Source organism: Camponotus floridanus, unplaced genomic scaffold, assembly GCF_003227725.1.
Source record: "Camponotus floridanus strain SB8 unplaced genomic scaffold, Cflo_v7.5 scaffold2, whole genome shotgun sequence".
Classification (NCBI taxonomy): domain Eukaryota; kingdom Metazoa; phylum Arthropoda; class Insecta; order Hymenoptera; family Formicidae; genus Camponotus; species Camponotus floridanus.
In genome coordinates, this window is record NW_020229325.1 from 1,581,361 (window position 1) to 1,602,413 (window position 21,053).

General features: G+C 36.5%; 1 protein-coding gene across 2 annotated transcripts in view; it reads left to right on the top strand.

Annotated features, from left to right (window-relative positions):
* The window catches only part of LOC105258323, a 76,817-nt gene that overhangs the window by 20,511 nt on the left and 35,253 nt on the right, over positions 1-21,053 (top strand). The gene's annotated exons all lie outside the window — the stretch shown is intronic.

Here is a 21,053-nt window from a genome sequence, read left to right on the forward strand (position 1 = left end):
AGTGCATCGTACGGATGGATGTCTCGGGGATTTGGATCGTTCCGGGTCTTTCTTGAATTGCAACACTCTTGTCGCGGTTACATCCGATTACAATTCGAATTAGAGATTAAATGCGGCAATGCATGTTTTCGAAATTTTGCGATATACTTACGTATGACATATTAAGCACTATGCAGTCTTTCTTATGTTAGAGGAAACACGTTGTTTTAAAAAAATATTTTTTTTAGATATTATATGCAATGAAATAAGTGTAACATCATAAGATCTTTTAATGTCTTGTTTAATGGTAAACGTGTGTATGTAATTTTTAACATTATTGATTAATTTTATTAAGATTAATCGACTTATATAGAGATTGAATATAAGATTTTAATAATAGAAATAAAAGAATGGTGAATTTTTTACGCATACATATAGCTTTTGATTTTACGTTTTTTATTACTTAACTTTGCTTATACGTATGAAATAGCGTTGTATCCGCGCGTGTCTTTTTCTAAACATGCTTTCAGCGCAATACAATACATTCGCTGTCTGCATCTCTGAATTTCTCAAACATGATATGCGCAGAAATTACATTGGCAGAATTCAATTTGTTTTTTAAAAATGTGCGTATTTAAGATAAGAAATTTGAAACGCAAGAATGTTTTTAAAATCATATAAAAGAAGGAGAATTATATATAATTTTATATGTAATTATATGTAATAATTATATGTAATTTTTTTCAAATTTAACGTTAATGATATCATTTACATTTTTTAATCACAATTTTAATTTTTATTAATACTTATATAATTTTGGAATTTTGAATTGAATAATTAAATGAAAATATATTGTCTTATGCATTATTTTTAAAAATATATTTTCTCCTTTTTATTCTTATTACAAAATAAAACTCGCATATAAAAAATATGGTGCATAATTAATAACTATAATGGAATATATAAACAACTATATTCATTAATAAAGGATTAAAGTTTTGCGATTATCTAGAAGTACAAAAAATTGTTTGTAAGATCGTGCGAGATGATGGATAATCCAAAAGCCATCGAGTCTTCCTCGAAGAGAGTGTTCCTCTTTCGCGCGATGTGAATCTTGACTTCTGAAAGTCAAGACACGTGGTCCCACGTTATACTTCCATGGATCGCGATTTGGCGAGAGGTTGTCGGAGGAGCATTTATGTGCGAGAGAGAGAGATAGGACGAAAGGAGAAAAAGAGACGAGCAAAGGGTTGAAAAAGCGGGACCGATCGAACAATCGCCAGGCGAGAAGCACTGTGCGAGTGTAGCAATTAACTCGATGCTTACGACGATAATTAACGAAAGATCGAATGAGGCAGCTGGTCGGCAGAGGAATCGAGTCCCATCTCTCTCCCTTCTTTCGTCCCTCGTCCAAAGTCGTATTTACCTACGTAATTATCTTTATGATGGCCGTGCTCGACCACGACTATCCTTCGCTACATTGGCTGGTAACGCGATTTCTTCTGCGTCTCCTTCTCTCACCTTTCCTTCGATACTCCCCTCGTAATTTTCGCCGCTTTAATTGTTTAGAACTTATCGTGATCTGAATTAGAGAGAAAGAGAAAGCCTTATTGACTCTCCTGTGCACGTTATGGCTCGATATTCTTTTTTTTGCGTCAAACACGCAACAAGTACATTTATCAAGTGCATTTATCCAATGAGGTGGAAGGAGTAAGAGTCATTTATGCTTTTCATCTTTTATCTGTTCACCTATGTAACATACTTATGTAATTTGTTTATAAGTGAGAACGTTGCACATTTCCAGTTTATTTTTCGCACAATCTTATCGCAATCTGATATGAATAACGTCAGGGAGTTTGATTAATCACGAATTAACTGCTCGATTTACAGCTTTCTGATTACGTTAGTCAGCTCTCTCCAATTAGTCAACATTACTATTAGACATTAATCTATAATTTTTCTAGATGAAACTTACACAACTATCATGACGCTAATGAATATCCCTCTTATTAGAGTGGGAACTTATTGCCTGTTTCGCGATACGCTTTAACACGCGATAAATAGATGTTCGTTATACCACTTGCAACTCAGAGAATCGAAGAAATGATAGTTCACGTCTAAGAACGCGCGAAGACAGAGATAGACGAACGCGCGCGTTCTGAAAAACGCATTCAACGAGGAGAAGCGTGGATGGAAAATGCACAGACCCCCATCGTAATTGCTAGGGACCAGTCGATGGGAGATCGAGAAGAGGGAGGAAAGTCGGGTGAAAGTTCAGTTAATTCGATTAGAATCGCCCTGGTGTATATCCGCGGTCAGGATTCGCCGCGAGCGATTCTTCCATCGCGGATATCTACCGCTCGGCGTGCGGATTATGTGAGAGGTCGAGGAATCGATGGTACCCCTTTTCCCCGAGGTCGTGCTAGGTAGTATCGGACTTCCTGGAGCTGTTGGATGAGTCCATTGGATAATCTCGCAGTCGTGCTAGATTTCTGGGTCAAACGGATTAATTTAAAAAAAAACAATACATTATTTTTTGATAAAATTTATTGTTTTATGAAAAATTACATATATATATTTTTTTCACATATAAATATATATTCAATATTTTTATATAAAATTAAATATACTATGATAAGCTAAATAAGTGAGTGTGTGTGTGGTGTATTATAAATATATAATTAGAAATTAAAATTACATGTAAATGTCAAGAACCAGAAAAAAGATTGCACATCTTTTAGAAATATAACTAGTTACATTGATTTTTTAAAGAATTTATCTTGTTTATAATTAAGAAAAATATATATTGTAATACTTAAGAGGTATTGGATAGAAAATATGTTATATTCAAATTTTCTGAAGCACTTTAATTCTTTTCCAATTTATGATATTTGATCACGGAAGAAGGTTGAAACAATAAATAACTTTGGTTTAACCATCTTCATATAATAATATATAATGTAAGGGAAAGGATTTCCGATATTTAAAAGATCGAGCTACTATCAAAATAGCGATTGCGAACGAAATAGAAGCATCCACGGGTCGTTTTCACGCTCTCATGGCGTGATTTATACGCTTATTTTCGAGAGAGCAGCAAAAGCAATTCAATAAAGAAGAATTTCTTGCCCAGGGCTGCCCGCGCTCACATGATCGAAGACTATCTTGGTGGGACTACAATTACCGATTGTAACTAGAATCCTTGCATAATGTTTGCGTTAAATAATATATGGCTCCGCTACAATTGTTGAGATATGGGGGCAATCTATCCTTGTAGCAAAGTTATTACGAGTTCATACCATGTGGATTTATCACGCGGCAAATGAACTACTACGATCCTGAGATTCTTGTTAAGAATAAAATCTCATCTTCTTCATTCGACACCACACATCTTAATAAATGGACCTCTTTAGACACAATGCGAAATCAGGCATTGCTTTAAACGCATATACGTGCGCACGTTGATGATTTTACATGAATAATTGATATTTTTATTGTATTAAAAATATGCTCTCATATTTTATGTACAACTTAATTGAGTATTAAGGTGATAAATAATCAAAGCAATAAATTTCAATAATATTATTTTATTAAGATGGTCTTTACTGATGACAAATATCAGCAGCGAGAAGGTTTTGTTTCATCTTGTAATCTAATATAAATATTTTTTTATAAATATATAAATATTTGTTCTTATTTTTTGCTTTAATTATCTAAATCAGATCTAATCAATTAATTATTAGAATCTACAAAATGTATGCTATGCTTGATTAGATTCTTATATTTCGAATATATCGGAGACAGTTATGGATCGGTTAATACAAAAAATAATTAATTGAATATACTATAATTTATTATAATAAAACTGGTAGCATAGTATTTGTATAATATATATTGCACATTTTATCTTAGAAACGGGAATTAAATTCTACATTAATAAAATGTATTATAAATTCTATATAAATATTTAACTGATATTATTGAAATACTTGAATTTGAATAATTATATATAAATATTTGAATGTCTAATTTTAAATTTATGAAATATGATTTTCTGGTCGAATATGATGTGAACTATGATGTGATATTTATGATTTTATCACTATGCAAGCATAACTCCAAAGAATTCTAACATTTGCATGTGCAATTCGAATTGCCTTCGTGTCGAAACACACACGGTTTATTCGTTTAATTTGCACTCGAGCAACTAGATAGGACGAGCCTCTCTCATTCGAAGTGCATCGAACTTTAAGGAAGCTGGCGGTTTTAACGTCAACGACGACATAAACACTCGGCACGGGGGGCATTGCAGGCATGCAGAAAGTTGCCCGTGAAAGAGAGGGCGGCACGAGGAGGTGGCAGAACGGTGGGAGGGGGCAGGGAAAAGTGGATAGAGGAGCGAGAGCAAGGTGGTGGACGGGTGGCAGTAGCTCTGAGAGATGACGAAGGAGCTCTGGGCGCGGGGTGGTTTCCCGGATCGATGTGTGTGCCCCCGCCTTCTCTACACTCAGCACCCCCTGCCCCCTCTTACCCATCTACCGCCTCTGGCCGCCCCTGGGGGTAGTTATACAAATTTCCAAGAGTGTCTGCTTCCACCCTCCGTTCCCTCGAACCACCTTTTCCTCCTCATCCTCTCTTCACTCTACGTTCGCCGCTTCGACCTCCCTTCGCCGGGCACCTCTCGCACCAGCTCCCAAGTTTCCATGGTAACCTGGAGGCGGGTCTTTGCATATTATACTCTGTGTGTGACAAGCCGACTCGTTATGTATGCTCGTGTAGGTGTGGGTTACCCACTAGCGCGCGCTCGCGTCCAAATGTATGTATAAGACTGTGTACGTGTGCGTGGGCGCTAGTATAGAGGGGGTGGCAAAGGAATCAGCTAGAGGTGTGAGCGGAGGCAGATGAGGAATTGTCACCTCCGACGACGAGGAATGATGAGGAGGGGCGAGGAGAGCCCGGCGGGGCTCCTGGTGTGTAAAAAGTGGGAGCGAGAAGAAATAGAGGGCGCGAAAGGAAACCCGAGGGTGGCGGCCCGAGGGAAGGAACGGAGGGGAGAGGAGGGTGCGGTAGAGGGCAGGGGGATGCCTATGCCGCCTCTTTGTACTTTGCAGGGTTGCTGCAATCTCCCATACCTCGTCGGCGGCCTCCAGCCTCGCGAGTGAACTTACCCCATCGTCGTTGTCGACGAGCCCTGCCACCCACTCGACGACCCATGCCACCCTCTCGGTGGAAATTCTACGAATCCTGGAATCTCGTATGGAGAAACGAACGAGTCGGAGGAAGAAGACGAGAAAGAAATAGAGAAAGAAATAGGGAGTTAGCCTGGTATGCTGTGATTTTCAGCGGGCTCTCTCTTCTCCCTGTTTAGGGTGCCGCGTTCACAAATTTTATGGGGATACCTTTGATTTTTTGAAGGGAATCGGAAGTGACGGTTACGCGGACAAATGGGATATGCATGTGTCTCGAGATGCTTTCAAACGTGATTTTAATTCGATTCTTTAATTCGTCATTCGCTTCTTTCGCGAGTTGCTAAATTGTAAATAAGTTATTTGCACAAAGGTTACATTTTAATAACATAAATTAATCAATCTTTATATTTATTCTAAAGATTGAATCAAATTTTACGTAAATTAGAGAATATATAGAATTTACGTTAAAATCTATCGGATACCAGAATATTTTATTTTATTCTAATAATAAAAATTCATTTTATAATTTCATGATAGATTATATTCTTATACATTTATTTTTTCATATAATATATTATTTTGAGATAAAAAGGTTTTGATACACATGCACATAATAAGTTGTAATAATAGTAATATAATTATATATATATATATATATATATATATATATATATATATATATATATAACCGCGTGATTATGCATAGATTTTTAATGCATTTATCTTCAATAAATACTGAATAAAATGCGTAACGATATCAGAGCTTTTTTAATTCTTGAGACGAATCGGAAATGATGTAGATTATGTGTAGATGGATGAGCATAACGTGTCGATGGGGAAATACACGGTATTGCGATTTCAATTTAATCCAATGCGCAGCGTGCCATATCTTCCTGTGAAATCATCGATGTTGCGCGAGAGCACTCGTGACACGTTATTGATCTCTCGACATGGAAAATAAATTTATTTAGACAACGTCAGGAGAACATAATATATATATATATATATGGATCCATAGAATATATTACATGAAAATATAGATCTGCACAGCTTACATTACAGTCCACAAATAATACAGTCCATCTAATATTTATAGCATAATATTGTAATCTATAAATGTTACATTTTGTTTAAAATTAATATTTATATTTTAGAAATATAATATCATCATTATTGCTTTTGGAGTAATCAAGATCTATTTGGATCTACAATATTTTTTCAAATATTCTTTCTGTATGTGATTCATGTGTATATAAACTGTATAAAAATATAAACATAATAAATTTAATTAATAATATATTAATATTATAATAAACTTAATGAAATATTAATATTAATATTAATAATATATTAATATTAATTATTTAATATTAATTTAAATAATATTAATATTAATTAATATTAAATAATTATCAATTAATAGTAAAAAAAGAAGAGCATCTTTTAGCGCAGAAAAATTGTCGAGAAAAATTGAAACTACGTTGCAATCTCGAAAGATTAATTTTCGATAGTGTTCCAGTGTAAGTGACGTATTATATACGCTCGTCGATGTGCGTGTAGAAATGGCACGTCTGGCACGATGGGCCATTCGAGGGTATCGCGAAAGAAGGGCGATTTTTTCGGAAGGACAGTTCGCAGGGTGACGTGTTTTTCTGGTAGCTAAAGGAGAGAGGGGGAATGGTGCGAGCCCCTAATTATAAAATAAAAAAATCAATATCTTACCCCAGAGTCAGGGTAAAAAAAATAGGGTGACTACCCCCGTCGTCTTCCACCGCCGTCGTTTCAGTCGTTGCTCCCTGACTGCTCCGGTCGCGGGGCTGATTTTTCCACCCTCCGTTCTCTCCTCGTTCCCCTCTCTTTCCTCGGTTCCCCGATGCCCCTCGTATTGCCCATTCTTCCTCTCTGTTTCTATTAAGGGTGCAGAGTCTTCCTGGCACACTGTCGGGCGAAGAGAGGAGAGGGTGCGCACGGGAGTGCTGCCACGAGCGGGGATGGGCGGCGAGGCGGCGTATAACGGATAACGGAAGAAACTGCGCGACTTTATTCCGTTGCGCTTATTGCGTTTCCTGAATTTTTATACGCTGCATGCGGCCCATACTTATGGACTTTTAATGCCTTGCTGGCACGTGCGACACGCCCACGCTTTAAGGATCTGTTGCTGGCAGGCAGCGACGCGCTGGCAGTTACGCTCGCAAAAATCGGAACGGATATCGGATAATTCCGTGTTATGACGATGTCGTTATAATTTCCCAATAATACTAGGATGTCTGAAATTATCACGATAAAGATCATGTAATAAATTTGAGAAGTGCTTACACAACTATCTAACTAACTCTTCGAGATGAGTTATTAAAACTCTTGCGTCATTTTAAAATAATTACGCATTGATGTATGACAGATTTTTATTTTAATTGTTAAAAATCTGAGGATGCTTTTATTATTTCTTTGGATCTAAATTCTTTAACATTCTTTGAATCTTTATTTTTTTAATAAAGTTTATAATTTGTGAATAAATTAAATTCTCTATCTGTATCTTTTCTTATCACAAATCCTCGACAAAATTTCTCTATTTTGATATATAATGTAATGATTTATGTAAAGAATATAATATATTATTTTTCAGCTGATTTATGTCACCTGAAAAAATATTGAAAATATTAATTGATATGAATTATTTAGAGAATCTCGAATTTTATCATTCTTTCGACATGCTCGATTCCGCAAAAATCGAAACAACCCCGGGCAGTGCTTGGTGTGCCGGCACTCAATCAATAGACACATAAATATCATCTCGAAGGCGAGCCCGTTCGCTTTCCTTCTTCCCCGCTTTTCTCTGTCTCTCTCTCTTTCCGCTTCTCTTTCGCTCTTGCATATACGCTTCACGTGTATCTCTTCTCGCACGTCACACACGTGCGCGTGTCGACGCTCGCGCTCGTCGAGTTTCCGCGATTCCGCCAAGTGTCGATGACGGCATCGAGTCAGTGGTGGTGCTTACGCCACATCGATTTCAGGGATTCGTCGTCGTTTTTGTCTCGCGCGACGACACATTCAAATAAGTAAGGTTCATCCCCGCCGATTCCCTCGCCCGGGGACGTTTTCCATCCTCTCCCCCTCGTCACCCTTAGGTCCTTCTTTCGCCTTCACTCGCTTTCCCCCTACGTCGGCACGAGGGATGGGTCGCGACGAGATTAAAAGAAGAATCAATAGCGTCTCTCGTCCCATCCCCCTTTTCCCCGTGGAGGTAGATGTCCCCTTTCGTCCCGCTATTCCGCGCCGGAACCCCGCAACCTCAAAGGCCCTCGCCATATATTGAAATGCTCTAAGAGAGGACTGCCTCGAAGCCGTCCCACCTCCGTGCTCTTCTGCAACACAGCCCACCACCTACGTGGGTGGCCGGGTGAGAGGGGTGACCACCCTTTCGTTTTCGCCCCCTGCCCTCGTTCCCTACGAACACACTCGCTACTCTTTCGGTTCCTCCTGGACAAACACTGTACGAGTGCTTCTTCGTCTTCTTCATCGTCGTCTTCGTCTTCTTCTTTCTAAGTCTATCTCTTCGTCTTCTGGCTTTCGTATACATTTCTCTTTTGCTCCGGTATAGATTTCACGAACTCTCTCTCCTCTTCTATCGCACTAGGACACTCGTCGCGCCCCTCTCTCCCTTCGTCTCTGCTTTCTCGTGCTTCTCATCTTTTCAGACCTTTACGAACCCCGGGGGAGGATGAGGAGCGGGAGGGCGGACTGCTCGCAGGTTGAGACCGGAGGAATTGTCAATTTCTATCCCCTTCCTTCTTTCTTCTTGCATAGTGAGATAAGGAGATTCTTCACGAATGATTTTCGCGGAAATAGCGCCGGCGAGTCTTTGAATCCACCCTTTTGGATCGACAAGCCGCCGCGAGACTTCACGACGAAATGCACGTCATGTGAAATCACCCCGGAGATTGCTCGGCCATTGTAGCGATAGACGACAAAACGCGTTATATCGTAAATTGCTGGTTGCTCTATATAGTGATCGTCGTACAATTACGCGAAAGATTTATTTAGATAGATAAACGCAAAATATATATTTACGTAACTCATATAATTGTGGCCACGTATTTTGTTCCATATAAATAAGGAAGAGTAGTCAAGAAAGTATATCGTATGTCGCCTACATTAATAGATTTAAAAACAAGTAATGTGTATATATTAATCTATTTAATTTATGTATATATATATATATATATATATATATATTACATATATTTTTATTTTATTGTTATATCTATTATTTATCTCTATTAATATAGCAGATGAGATCGACATATTTTGAGTTCAAGTTTGCTTCCTTCGAGATAAACAGCTCAAGAGCAAGAAGGAAACGCTTTCCTGTCTTAAATTGTTAGTCGCAATGCATATTAAAGCGAAGATACTCTTTTTTACGAAGTCGGGCGAAGCGCGCGTTTCTCTGGGGAATTCGTCCCTCTTCCTCATTCTCATTTCCCAGCACTTTGAATTTGGCACCGCGGAAATTGCCAGCCACATTTTGCGGGCCAGCTCTGACAAGGTGAATATTTTAGTGGCACCCTGTAGGTTGTTGGCTTCACATACATATGCGCGCACACGTGAATCGGTTGGAGATACGCCTCGGTCAACATCGTCGAAAAATGTATTAAAGGCAAACACATGCATCCTAAGGAGGTTGGGCTATCCACCTCCCTCTCGGACTCCCCCTCGCTCTTCTTTCCATCCCGTGGCACACATGTCTATGTATTCGGGCACTCGAGAGAAGATACTTGTGCCAAGCTTCGTTCCTCTATGTTTTATTTCCTCCTTTAGATATATCCGCCAGTTATCTCAGGTGCACACGCGTGTACGTTCGATCGCTGCGCTCGCGATTGCGGCGAGAATCTATTTCGAAATTACTGGCGATGATGTTAATATCCTTAAAATGTTGTAACGATAAATTGTGAAGCGAAAATGGGAAATGATAGGAGAGTATATCAGCGTTATATTCTTAGAATTTTCTTGAAAATTGTCGTACATAATATTGATAATGCATATGGTTAGACACGGATGTACTTTGCATAATTGAATGTACATATACACTTAAAACAATTTTATTAATGTCTCATAATATAGTTATATATTTATATTTATAAGTATTTTATAATCTGGATACACACACCCATACACATATATGATATCTATAATATCTATGATATCTATAATAATATTTTGAGAAGAGATTAGATTGGATATTTCTACCCAACAAAATTGTAGGACATGCTTTAAGTAAATATCATGCTTAAAGTACATATATACATATATACATATGTAGAAACTTATATGTATGTATGAAATATACTTATATTACGAAAAAGAAAAACATAGATAAATAATGCGTGTCCTGTGCAGAAATATTATGCTTTTTTTATCATTACATATTAAATGTCCTTTAATGAACTGCACAGTCCTTTAGTGACACTTATCAAATAGCAAAAACTCGGAAGATTTATGAAATTTCTTATTGTATCCTTTTAAATTATATTACAATGTATATAACATATATTTTTAATTAATTATTTATTATATAATTTATTATATAAAAGCGAAAGATATGGAAAGTACAAATATAGAAACTACAAGATTGATTAATAGTCATTTTTTGTCATATATGTATATGCATATATAATACAATACATAGTGAGATTCTTCAACAATTTTTTTGAAATTAAATTAATAGTTGATAGAATATGTCAAAATATTCAAATTTTGATTATCATAATAATTTTATTTTTAACCGTGTTCTTACCAGTAAAATATTTTGAACATATTTTTAAAAAATAATTATTGAATATTAATCATAGAATAATATAGTCGTTAAAAGCGTTACAATTTTGTAAAGCGGATTTTTTCAGATGTACTTTTGCATTTTATTTTAGCGAGAAATATTAACCTTTAAGAAATAGAAATATTAGAAATATTACTCTTTCAAATATTACGACGAATGTATGAGCTAGATTTATATTTATCGCAAATCAGGTTGTTGCGAGATATCGTGCAGGATTATCCATACGTTCATATTAATTACCTATGAAACGAGTAACGTGCTATGGCATGAAAGAGAAAACTTCCAACAATTCAGTCGTATAACAGAAATTATGTGGCGGAACGAGTTATTATTTACTTATTAGACGCTCAGCTCTTTCTCTCTCTCTCTCTCTCTCCTTTCGCTTTGCGCGGCTTCTCTCGCTCTCTGTGGGGGTGTGAAAATGAACTAAGGTCGGCCCGGTAGAAATTAAAAACGTGACTCCACCGCGCGGGTAGCTTCATCGCGCGGCTAACGAGAAGATACGACCTCCTGGTAAGCGCGTATATAGGTATAGTCATCTCATGTGCTGCAGCGCGTGAACATGTATGTTTCTTACGTACCGGGTGGCGCGATTCCAAATTGACGATACAGTCTACCTGCGAAATAATTGAGCAGCAACAAGCAAGATAACTGAAATGCAACGTTAAACGCTAATGTATTGATTGTGTTCTATGGAAATTGAATTGCGTGTTACCGTACATATAACCTATTTTATTATATCGATTTGTTTTTTTTAAATATACACTTTATCTTTTTAGATATTTTTTTGTACATCAATATTAAAATTTAACATGCAACAGTAAACTTTCGACGAATCTGCTTTAACTTGATATATTGTTTTATAAAAACAAAAATATCTACATTGAAATTGATAGAAACTGAAGACTTGTATTGAAAATATATTTTACGTAAGATAATTTTACATTAAAAGATTTATATTTACGTTGACTGCATCATGATTGCCTGAGCTCTTTTGAATGCTCATTTTAAAAGATTTGTTAATTTATTGTTTGTGATTTATGAAAAATGAATTCATAAATAATTTAGTAGATATTATTATAGCGTGTGTGTGTGAGATCATAAAGAATTAAACAAAAATTTACTACATGAAAAACATAAATTATATATCGTAATAGTTCTAGGTAGCACGTCTTAATATTGTCCTGTGATGTAAGCTTTAGATACGTGACGTGTTTTATCCGGACCAGCAACGTTAACAAGCTTAGAGCCATCTATTGATTTATGACAATGCCAATGTAATGTAGCACATGTAATAAAATGATATCAAGATAAAATAATGGATATAATAAAATAATGGATATTTTTCGGGTCTAAAAACAAAAACAAAATAATGATATTGTTTATAATGCACATTTAATTTTGTACGGATAAATAGAAAAAAATATATATAAGTTTTTGTATTAAATTTATATCGATCTTTATACATGTTATTTTTTAATTATTTTAGTTTAATATTATTTTTTACGAGGAAAATTGTTTTTCTTATTTTTGTGACTTCTATTCCTTGGAAGAAAAACTGTACATATGGAATAGGAACTATATCGAATTCGATACAAATTGTTCGTAGATATATACTACTGCCGAGTAACCAAATACTTTGGTACGTAATGGCGTAGATGTACTCGATGCGATTGAGTGGAAATGGTTAGGATACGCGAAAATGTATATAGGTGAATTTATTTCTCCATTTCCTTGTGTCGTAGGGATTTTTTCTATTGCTTCTCTGTAATTCTAGAATTTCGAGCATAATACAGTTAAAATGTAATACGTCATTATCAAAGTTTTTTCTTATTTGGTCCATTGCATTCATCTAATACATAATTTGTACAGCACAATCATTAAGAATAATACTTTAACTTTTAAGAAAAGGAATCTTAAGCTTATAAAAATGTTTTAAAATGATATCTCATAAAAATTTTTCACATCTGTAATCAAATAATTATAAATTTAGTGTCTTTTTTAAAAACTTTTTCTTTTCAACTCCGTGAAAGAGAAAGAGAATAGAGTATTTTATACCGTTCAATGATTCAATTACGTATTAAGCGACAGATTCTCGTCGGACTCTTCCGTTTCCTCAACCAGGTGCGCCTTTAAGTGAGATATCGCGAAGGATGTCTTTTTACACTCGCAAATTGTGCAAGGTACCACGGACTGTATCTTTCAGAATGCATAATGCGACAATGGCGCGATAACGCGCGCGCGAAATGAGTCGTCTAGCGTCTTATGCAAATCTTTTCGAGAGGAGCACTTTGTAATGGGCAATAACGTTAACACCTGCTACCTCGTAGAGCGTATCCCGTATAATGGAGAAATGTTTTTATGCACGGCGTGTCGTTAAATTTATATAGAGACACTCGTCACTCTCCCGGCCTGCCGCCATTACAACGCGGATCGGTTGAGTTAAACGCGATGCAGAAACGTGCAACGAGGTTTGACGAAATGGAAAAGAGCACTGCGTCAAAACGACATTAATATCTTGAGGTTTCGGAATTAGCATAATGCTCGTTCTGAGTCGTTTCGGCTGATTATACGCTCCCCGCTTTTCATGAATATATTATTACTAACTATATACTTAAGGTATAAATGTAGTATTTTCACGTATTTATGTGTATCTCATTTATTTGTTATTATATATATTTATATCATGTATAAATGTTTCTCAATAGTATTGTGTATTTGTACATGTGTGCATCTTTTCTTCAATATTTTTTTATAAATCAAATTAGTTGGATATTGTATGGATATTATTTTTTATAAATATGCTTAAATGATTCTTTGTATTTTGATACACATAATTATCACTTAATGAATATTACCGCAACACATTATTAAATCTTTCTTATTGAAGAATATGTTTATATGGGTAAGAAAATCATTTTTTTATCTATGTGAGAAACCATTGAAGACAAATAAATGTATTGTTTTATATTGTTGAACTCTCTCATTAGCAAACTGCTACGGATCTTCTTTTCTTTTGCATCCAGATATCGACTCATTATCGCGATAAATCGATAATGTTTTTTCTATTCTGAAGGAAAACAGATATATACACGAGATCAGGGTTAGTATATGAAACGAATTGCGAAGGAAAGCGTTTCGTTGCTCCATGCAGGGAGACTTGACAGCGTCTACAAGCTTTAGTGCAGGGGTATAGTCTTCTCATTCCTTTCGCTCCGAAAGGTTACGGGTGGCTGGATGGCGTATATTTTACGTGCCACCTTTATTTCGATACGATGGGGGTTCGATCCCCGTCCAAACCTAATTTGCGTTCCATCTCGCGAGCAAACACTCTTCGAGAACGAGACGGGCGCATAGCCCGCGAGCGCGACTCTTCTCCATTTCCCTCCCTTCTTCTTACTTCCGTCGTAATCCTTCTCTGACACAAGGTACCAGCGGCACTCTTATACATCATAAGCACACAAGAAAGATCGCAAACGTTTGGGTGTGCTCTTTGAACTAGCTCGAATTTCCCACAGGGCGTGATCTGGCCGATACGAAAGTGTATCACCTTTATTTTCAAGGAAGTGACCAATCTCACATATTTATTTATTTATTTACTCGAGAGGCGAATTTTGATTGTGTACAAAAAGATTAATTCTGTGTTTAATTTCGCTTATATGAAAGATCATAAATTAATGATTTTTTTAACAATATTTTAAATATAAAAGAAAGACCTTACGCATTGAGATACATAAAAATATTGTATTATGTTGCTAGATAAATATATAAAAATAATTTTTCTTCTATTTTCAAGATTATTACTATAAACTTTTTTTAATTTAAGGTATTATATTTATAAAAGTTTATATTAGCTATGTGTTTTTATAAATTTTACGGAATTTAAGTTTTTTTTTGTTATTCTAATTTTTTTAAGTGAAAAACAGCCATTTAAAAAATTTATTTTGTTTCAATACAAATGCTGTAACTATATAAAGTTTCACTAATATGAAAAAAGGATATTTATTAAAATAATTAAAATCCATACTTACTGTATGATAATTTCCGTTGAACTAAATCTTCCCATCTTGCCGAGAAATGATGAAAAAGCAAGAAGCTGAATTCTAATTTCTTTGTAAAAAGAATCAAGCAGAAAATTAAATCCAGCGCTGTCATCCTGGTGAAGAGAACTCAAGGAAACAATAAACACGCAGGAATATTAATTTTCTGATAAACTAGCGTTTAATAGAATACGTCGAGATTCTTTACAGTCTGATTTTACTCGTTGGGTTTCCGAAGCCAAACGAGTTTGCAATTCAGTGTGTAGGGAAAGACGAGAGGAATGGAACAGATAATAGGAGATGTATTCGAAACTATGGCAGTTCGATAGCAACCATGATTACATACCGAATGCAATTTCTAGTGCAATCACTCAATAATCAAGACGAGAGTTTCGCATAATTCAATAAGCAAATGATTTTTATATAGCCAGTTGATATATAATATTATTTTTGTAAAATGTTATTTTTGCGCAATACAGAACGTAAAGGATAATCGGCAACATATTTTATCACGTGAACACTGATCGAGCCGAGAAACGCGAGTATGAGTCGTGATTGAAAATATGGCAGTCAAGTCGTCGTCGTTGCTGTTGATAAGCGAATTTATCACGCGACATTGGTTCTTCAAGCGAGCGTGTTTCGCGTCTCTATGTAAATTGCGGGTGAGCTAATATTTCGCCAGTCGGAAATAGGGTGCCTCGCAAACCGGAAATAAAATGAAATCCAGCGTAATAGAATGGCAGTGCCGCTTGACAGCTCGCGCGTCCGCGACGGTGTTCGCGATCGAACGCTGATAAAATTTTTAACATTGTCATGTAATTTTGTGAACTTTTTTTTAGAGATAATTCGACAGCTTGTCATAATTCCAATGTATTCACAATTTGTTTTTACTTTTTTTTATTTGATTTATTATTCCGGTATTTGTTTAAATTATTATATTATATTTTTATAGTTATACCGATAAGTTATTTTTATGTAAAAGAGATTGGTTTGTATTATTGGTAACTTAAAACGTTAGATATTAATTATAGATTTATAAATATTAATTATAATGGAAATAGTATTTAACAAATATATTTAATTAATAATATATATTTATAACATATGGGCATATGATAACATTTATAATTTAATACTTAATTGAACATTATATTTGTTTTACTCTTATTTTAGTTAATTCATTCAAATTTACTACCTTAAATGGCATGATAGTTTTATTTAGATATTATAATAATAAAAAAATAATAATAAAAAAAATTCCTTTTTTATCAAATATTGATCATTTATGTTTCGTTTCAGTAACGTTTTTGAAACTTAAATTTTAGTTTACTTTCCTTCATAAAAAAATTTAAATTAACGTATGAAAAAGTATATTTCATTTACCAATAGGCAACTTTAGCAATTGCGATTTTTTCGAGTTTAATTCAAACTTCGAAAAAAAAAAATGATGTAGCAAGAGAATATATAACAAAATCATTGAATATCTCGCAAGGGAGGTTCTTCAAAAGTAAAATCTAGTAAAGTCAACATAAAGTTAAGACATTTGTCGGCTTGGAATGGGTTAGGAACCAGGTATTATTGTATATCATAATCTTCTTCGTTCCTCTCATCATCCATCCCGTCATTCTTCTTTAAATGATTTTTCTTGATACGAAGATAATGCTTTCAAGCCAGTGCGCTATCGATCCCGCATATCGATCAGACTGATCGAAGTCGGAAGCTGGGAATTTTCAAATCTGAAATGATTTCTGTTGACATGCAATGCACGATAATTAATGTTAACGCTAGAGAAAAAAGGAAGATAGAAAAAAACAGGATGCACAGAAGATATAAGGAAGAAGTAAGAGAGTTTTGCATTCGGCTTGATCGCTGCAAAATTGCTGGCAATGAATTGCGTTGGCTATAACGCATTCACGAATAAAAATAATAGTTATGCTACGCACTTTGTTATTGATTTTAGACAGAAAGGTAAAGGAGAGGTTCGGGTAATTCTGCAATGTCGCAGACTATATAGTTTTTGGTGTATCATATATATACATATACTATATATATGTGTATATATCCAATAATATATATCATCGTATCCTTCATCATCATCATTATATTTACTGGTATAATTAATTACTCGCTTAGATATGAAACCTAATAGGAACATGATTGCACCGTGCCCGTTTTTTCCGCACGATGTTGGCGTCTTCGATAGCGGCTCCGCCGCTTTTTTTCTTTTTCCGTTCTTTCCCTTTCCGTTCTCGAGGTTTGCACATATGTATACGTGCGTGTCTCACTCTCGCGTGTATCTCTCGCTTCGTGCGTGTACAGGTACAACCGTGTTTAATGTCATAATTATCGTAGTCATAGTCGTTGTCATTGTCCTCGTCGTCATTGTGGTACTCTGTGTGACGTGTCTCTCCTTGAGTCGTTACAGAATCTAAACGCGCCCGTGCGATTTTACGCGTATGGCACTGCAAATGGATAATAATAAGTCTATACACGTAATACAAAATGCGCATAGATATTAAAGCGGCGACCGAGCGGACTAGCTTTTGTTCTTTGTTTCCCCCGCACAATCATCGATCGCGTAAAATCATTACCCTCTGCGCGACCTCGACGAGTCGGGTTGAACCGAGGGGTTCATGAAACGTCCGAGTCCGCGAGGAACTTAGCCGGCTGACTAGAACCAAAGGTGCGACACGCGGACATATACTTAACATCGAAGATATGGTGAAACACAAACAACACAAAACGTTAACGTAAATATGTTCGTCAAAAAAAATATCGTGGCAAAATTCATAGCCTACTTTTCCTCGCCGATAAACATGACGCGTCTCTTTTCCTACAAAGCGCGAAACGTTTCGTCGGTCATATTCGATACGCGTATCATTTTCACCGTCAACGTTGTTTCTTGAGCTGTCTATAACGCGTTTTCGCGTTTTGATCGTCGATCTTTTCGCGCCTCCGCGTTTTACAAAAAGGGTCCAGCGAGAGGCGCGAAAAGAGGCGCTTATCCGTCATCGTCCGTTGAAATGGGAGAGTCTTTTCAAGCGATGAGACTTCACTCGATCGATCCCACGTTCGATTTGGCCGAATCGCGCGCCGAGCCGATATGCGTGGCGCCAACATCATCGGGGTTGCCCGGGACGGCGTTTCGGGTGCCCCGCGCCGTCGGTGGGTATGCGGACCCACCAGTGGCTCACGGTGTGCCCTATAGTGAGTACATATAGATATACACATGGCAATCTCTCACAAGAATTAGTCGCTATCGTTATCAATTAGTATCCATTATTAATTAATAGTCAATCAAGTACCGCTCGAACAAATTCGCAAGTCAATCGGCAATAATGATGCAATAATAATTGTAATAATAAAGACAATAGAGCGTAATAACGTAATAATAATAATGAGATGAGATAATAATAATTATTACAATTATAATGGTAATAATAATCGTAATAATGGCAATAATTGCAATAATAGTCACAATAGCAATATAGACAATCGATAAAGTTAATAATAAATAGACACGTTCAACGCATTTTTTAGTAGAAAAACTCAACGAGATTACAAAAATGAAAAACTTGGACGTCACCGTAGCCTCTTCCGTCGTCGAACGGTTCTAACGACGCGATATTCCGACTGTTTGCTCGTCGAGCACGACACGCTTATATATGGTCAGTGTCATCGAGTGTGCATAAAGTACATATATAGCAAGCTCGCGCAAAATTGTTCCGACCGGTGGTATCTCTGCTCTCTTCCGCGTTCGAGGGAGAAAAATCGCGTCGGCGAAAAGTTCCCTCTCGAGTAAAAATGCGCCCTCGATGTTTGCCCTCGCGTTTGCCCGATTCGATTCGCGCGATCATCGATCGCGTTGCGCGCGCGGGAAGAGAGAGACACAGACGAATTATCGTCGCACATCGATCGTTGCGTCTTACACATACGCGGGAGAGGCGTCCGGGTTTTTCGTTTTATCGACGGAAAAGAAAAAACGGCGTCGGCGACGTCTCGACCGCGCTTAAAATTCTTTCGCAACGCAGTAATATATTATATGTATATAGCATTCGTTTTCTCTCCTCATTTTATCGTCATCAGTTCATCACTCCATTACATAATCCGCGTACGCTCATCACTCACTCATTGTTGATTTTTAGGAACAGCTAGCGAGGTTCGGTTACTCTATCACGCAATCTCCCGTACTCGAAACTCAAAACGCCAAAACCGCGACGCGCCGGTTTTGCGTACACGCGCACGTACGTAGTCGCGTTTTGAGAATCACGCTCGTATGCGATGTGTATAGCTCCGAGTTCATACACAAAATTCGATTTCAGTGTCGCGCGCGTGTATGTGTGTATGTTTGTGTACGTATGTGTGTTTGATTCGTGTGTCGATGAAATATTACGATCCTTATACGAGATAAAACACATGTCGCCCTCCTCTGCCTCCCGCGAGCAAATTCGAAGGATCAAGATCGCGATGGACACCGTCGAAGAGCGCATCTCCTTGTGCATTCAAGTGCATTCTCGCTTTTCTTTTTTTACGATTATAACACGTATGTAGGAAACGCGGGGAAGGGAAATATGTATGCGAATTTCATTCTTCTCTCTTTCTCTCTCTCTCGCAGTCTAAGCGTCTCGGCTTTTAAGCGACGCCCTTTGGAACATCTTGCCTCGTGCTAGTGATAGTGACAGAGTTATCCTTTTGCAATAATTCTGAAGAGACAGTACGAATTTGCGGTCGCTAAACGCGCGCGACGATCGCCTTAATTAATATTCTACGGGATTCAATCAGCACCCGTAATTAATTGTCTTATTTTGCGAGGTATCGGTTTTTACGTGAAGAGAGATTCCGCTTTGAATTTTCCCGGTACGTCCTGTAAAGGTGGATCGTGCCGGTCGGAAAGACGATCGGCTGAGAATTTCGATATTAACGATTCGATTAGAAGTTTTCGTTAGTGTACGTGTACGGTATGTCTATCAGTGTGTGTGTGTGTCTGTGTGTGTGTATACGTCTCTTGGAATATGTAAATGTATACTAGTTCAACGCTGTAACGTTTATATAGATAATAATCAATACATGACCACGTACATATAAATATAATATCGTAATCTATAATAATAATAATAATAATAATTCAAATATAATATTAATAATCGCATCGTTACCAACTTTACGTTAGAAAAAGCATCTTTTGCAGACAGGAACCTCGAGTTGCTTAGTATCTTAAAAATAATTATTACTTTGCGTTTCGTTTGATCTTAACGACCACCATACGTGTTTAACGTCCTCGAATCACTCAGACCCCATCTCGCGCTTTCTCCGAGCTCTCTATCTCTAAAAACGAACGCGCCCACTCGTCGATACATTTCTCTATCCAGCATCGCCCTTCGTTTCACGCGATACCCATCTTGTTCTTCTCCGATATCCGCAGTATACTCTTTTTTTTACCCTAATGATTCGCGTAAAGTCAAAACTGCGGCGCGCAAAACACTACGGTTTTATCCCCTTTTCTCTTTGCACTTTCGGTGGCACTTCCGGCATTCCATAGGTATGCATACGTGCCGCACCGTACGCGCAAATTTTCGTTTCTTCGTAAGTGCTCTAGAATGAGCTTCTAAAGCGAGGAACATGACATACGTACATGTGTAGATACGTCACCATTCCGGATAATATCCGCGAGGATTCTAGTACGTCACAACATCATATATATATATATATATATATATATATATATATATATATTTATATATATATATATTTATATATTTATATATTTATATATATTTATATATATATATATATATATATATTTATCTCTACTGAAATATATATATATATTTTTCTTATTCATTATTTTCTTACTCTCTTCATTTTTCTCATTCACTTCTTTTTTATTTATACATATATATACTTCTTTCTCTTTTTTTGTATATATATACCTATGTGTGTGTGTGTGTGTGTGTTTGTGTGTGTGTAAGAATGTGTATTTGTGTATTGTGTGTGCGTTTGTCTGTGTATCTGTCGATG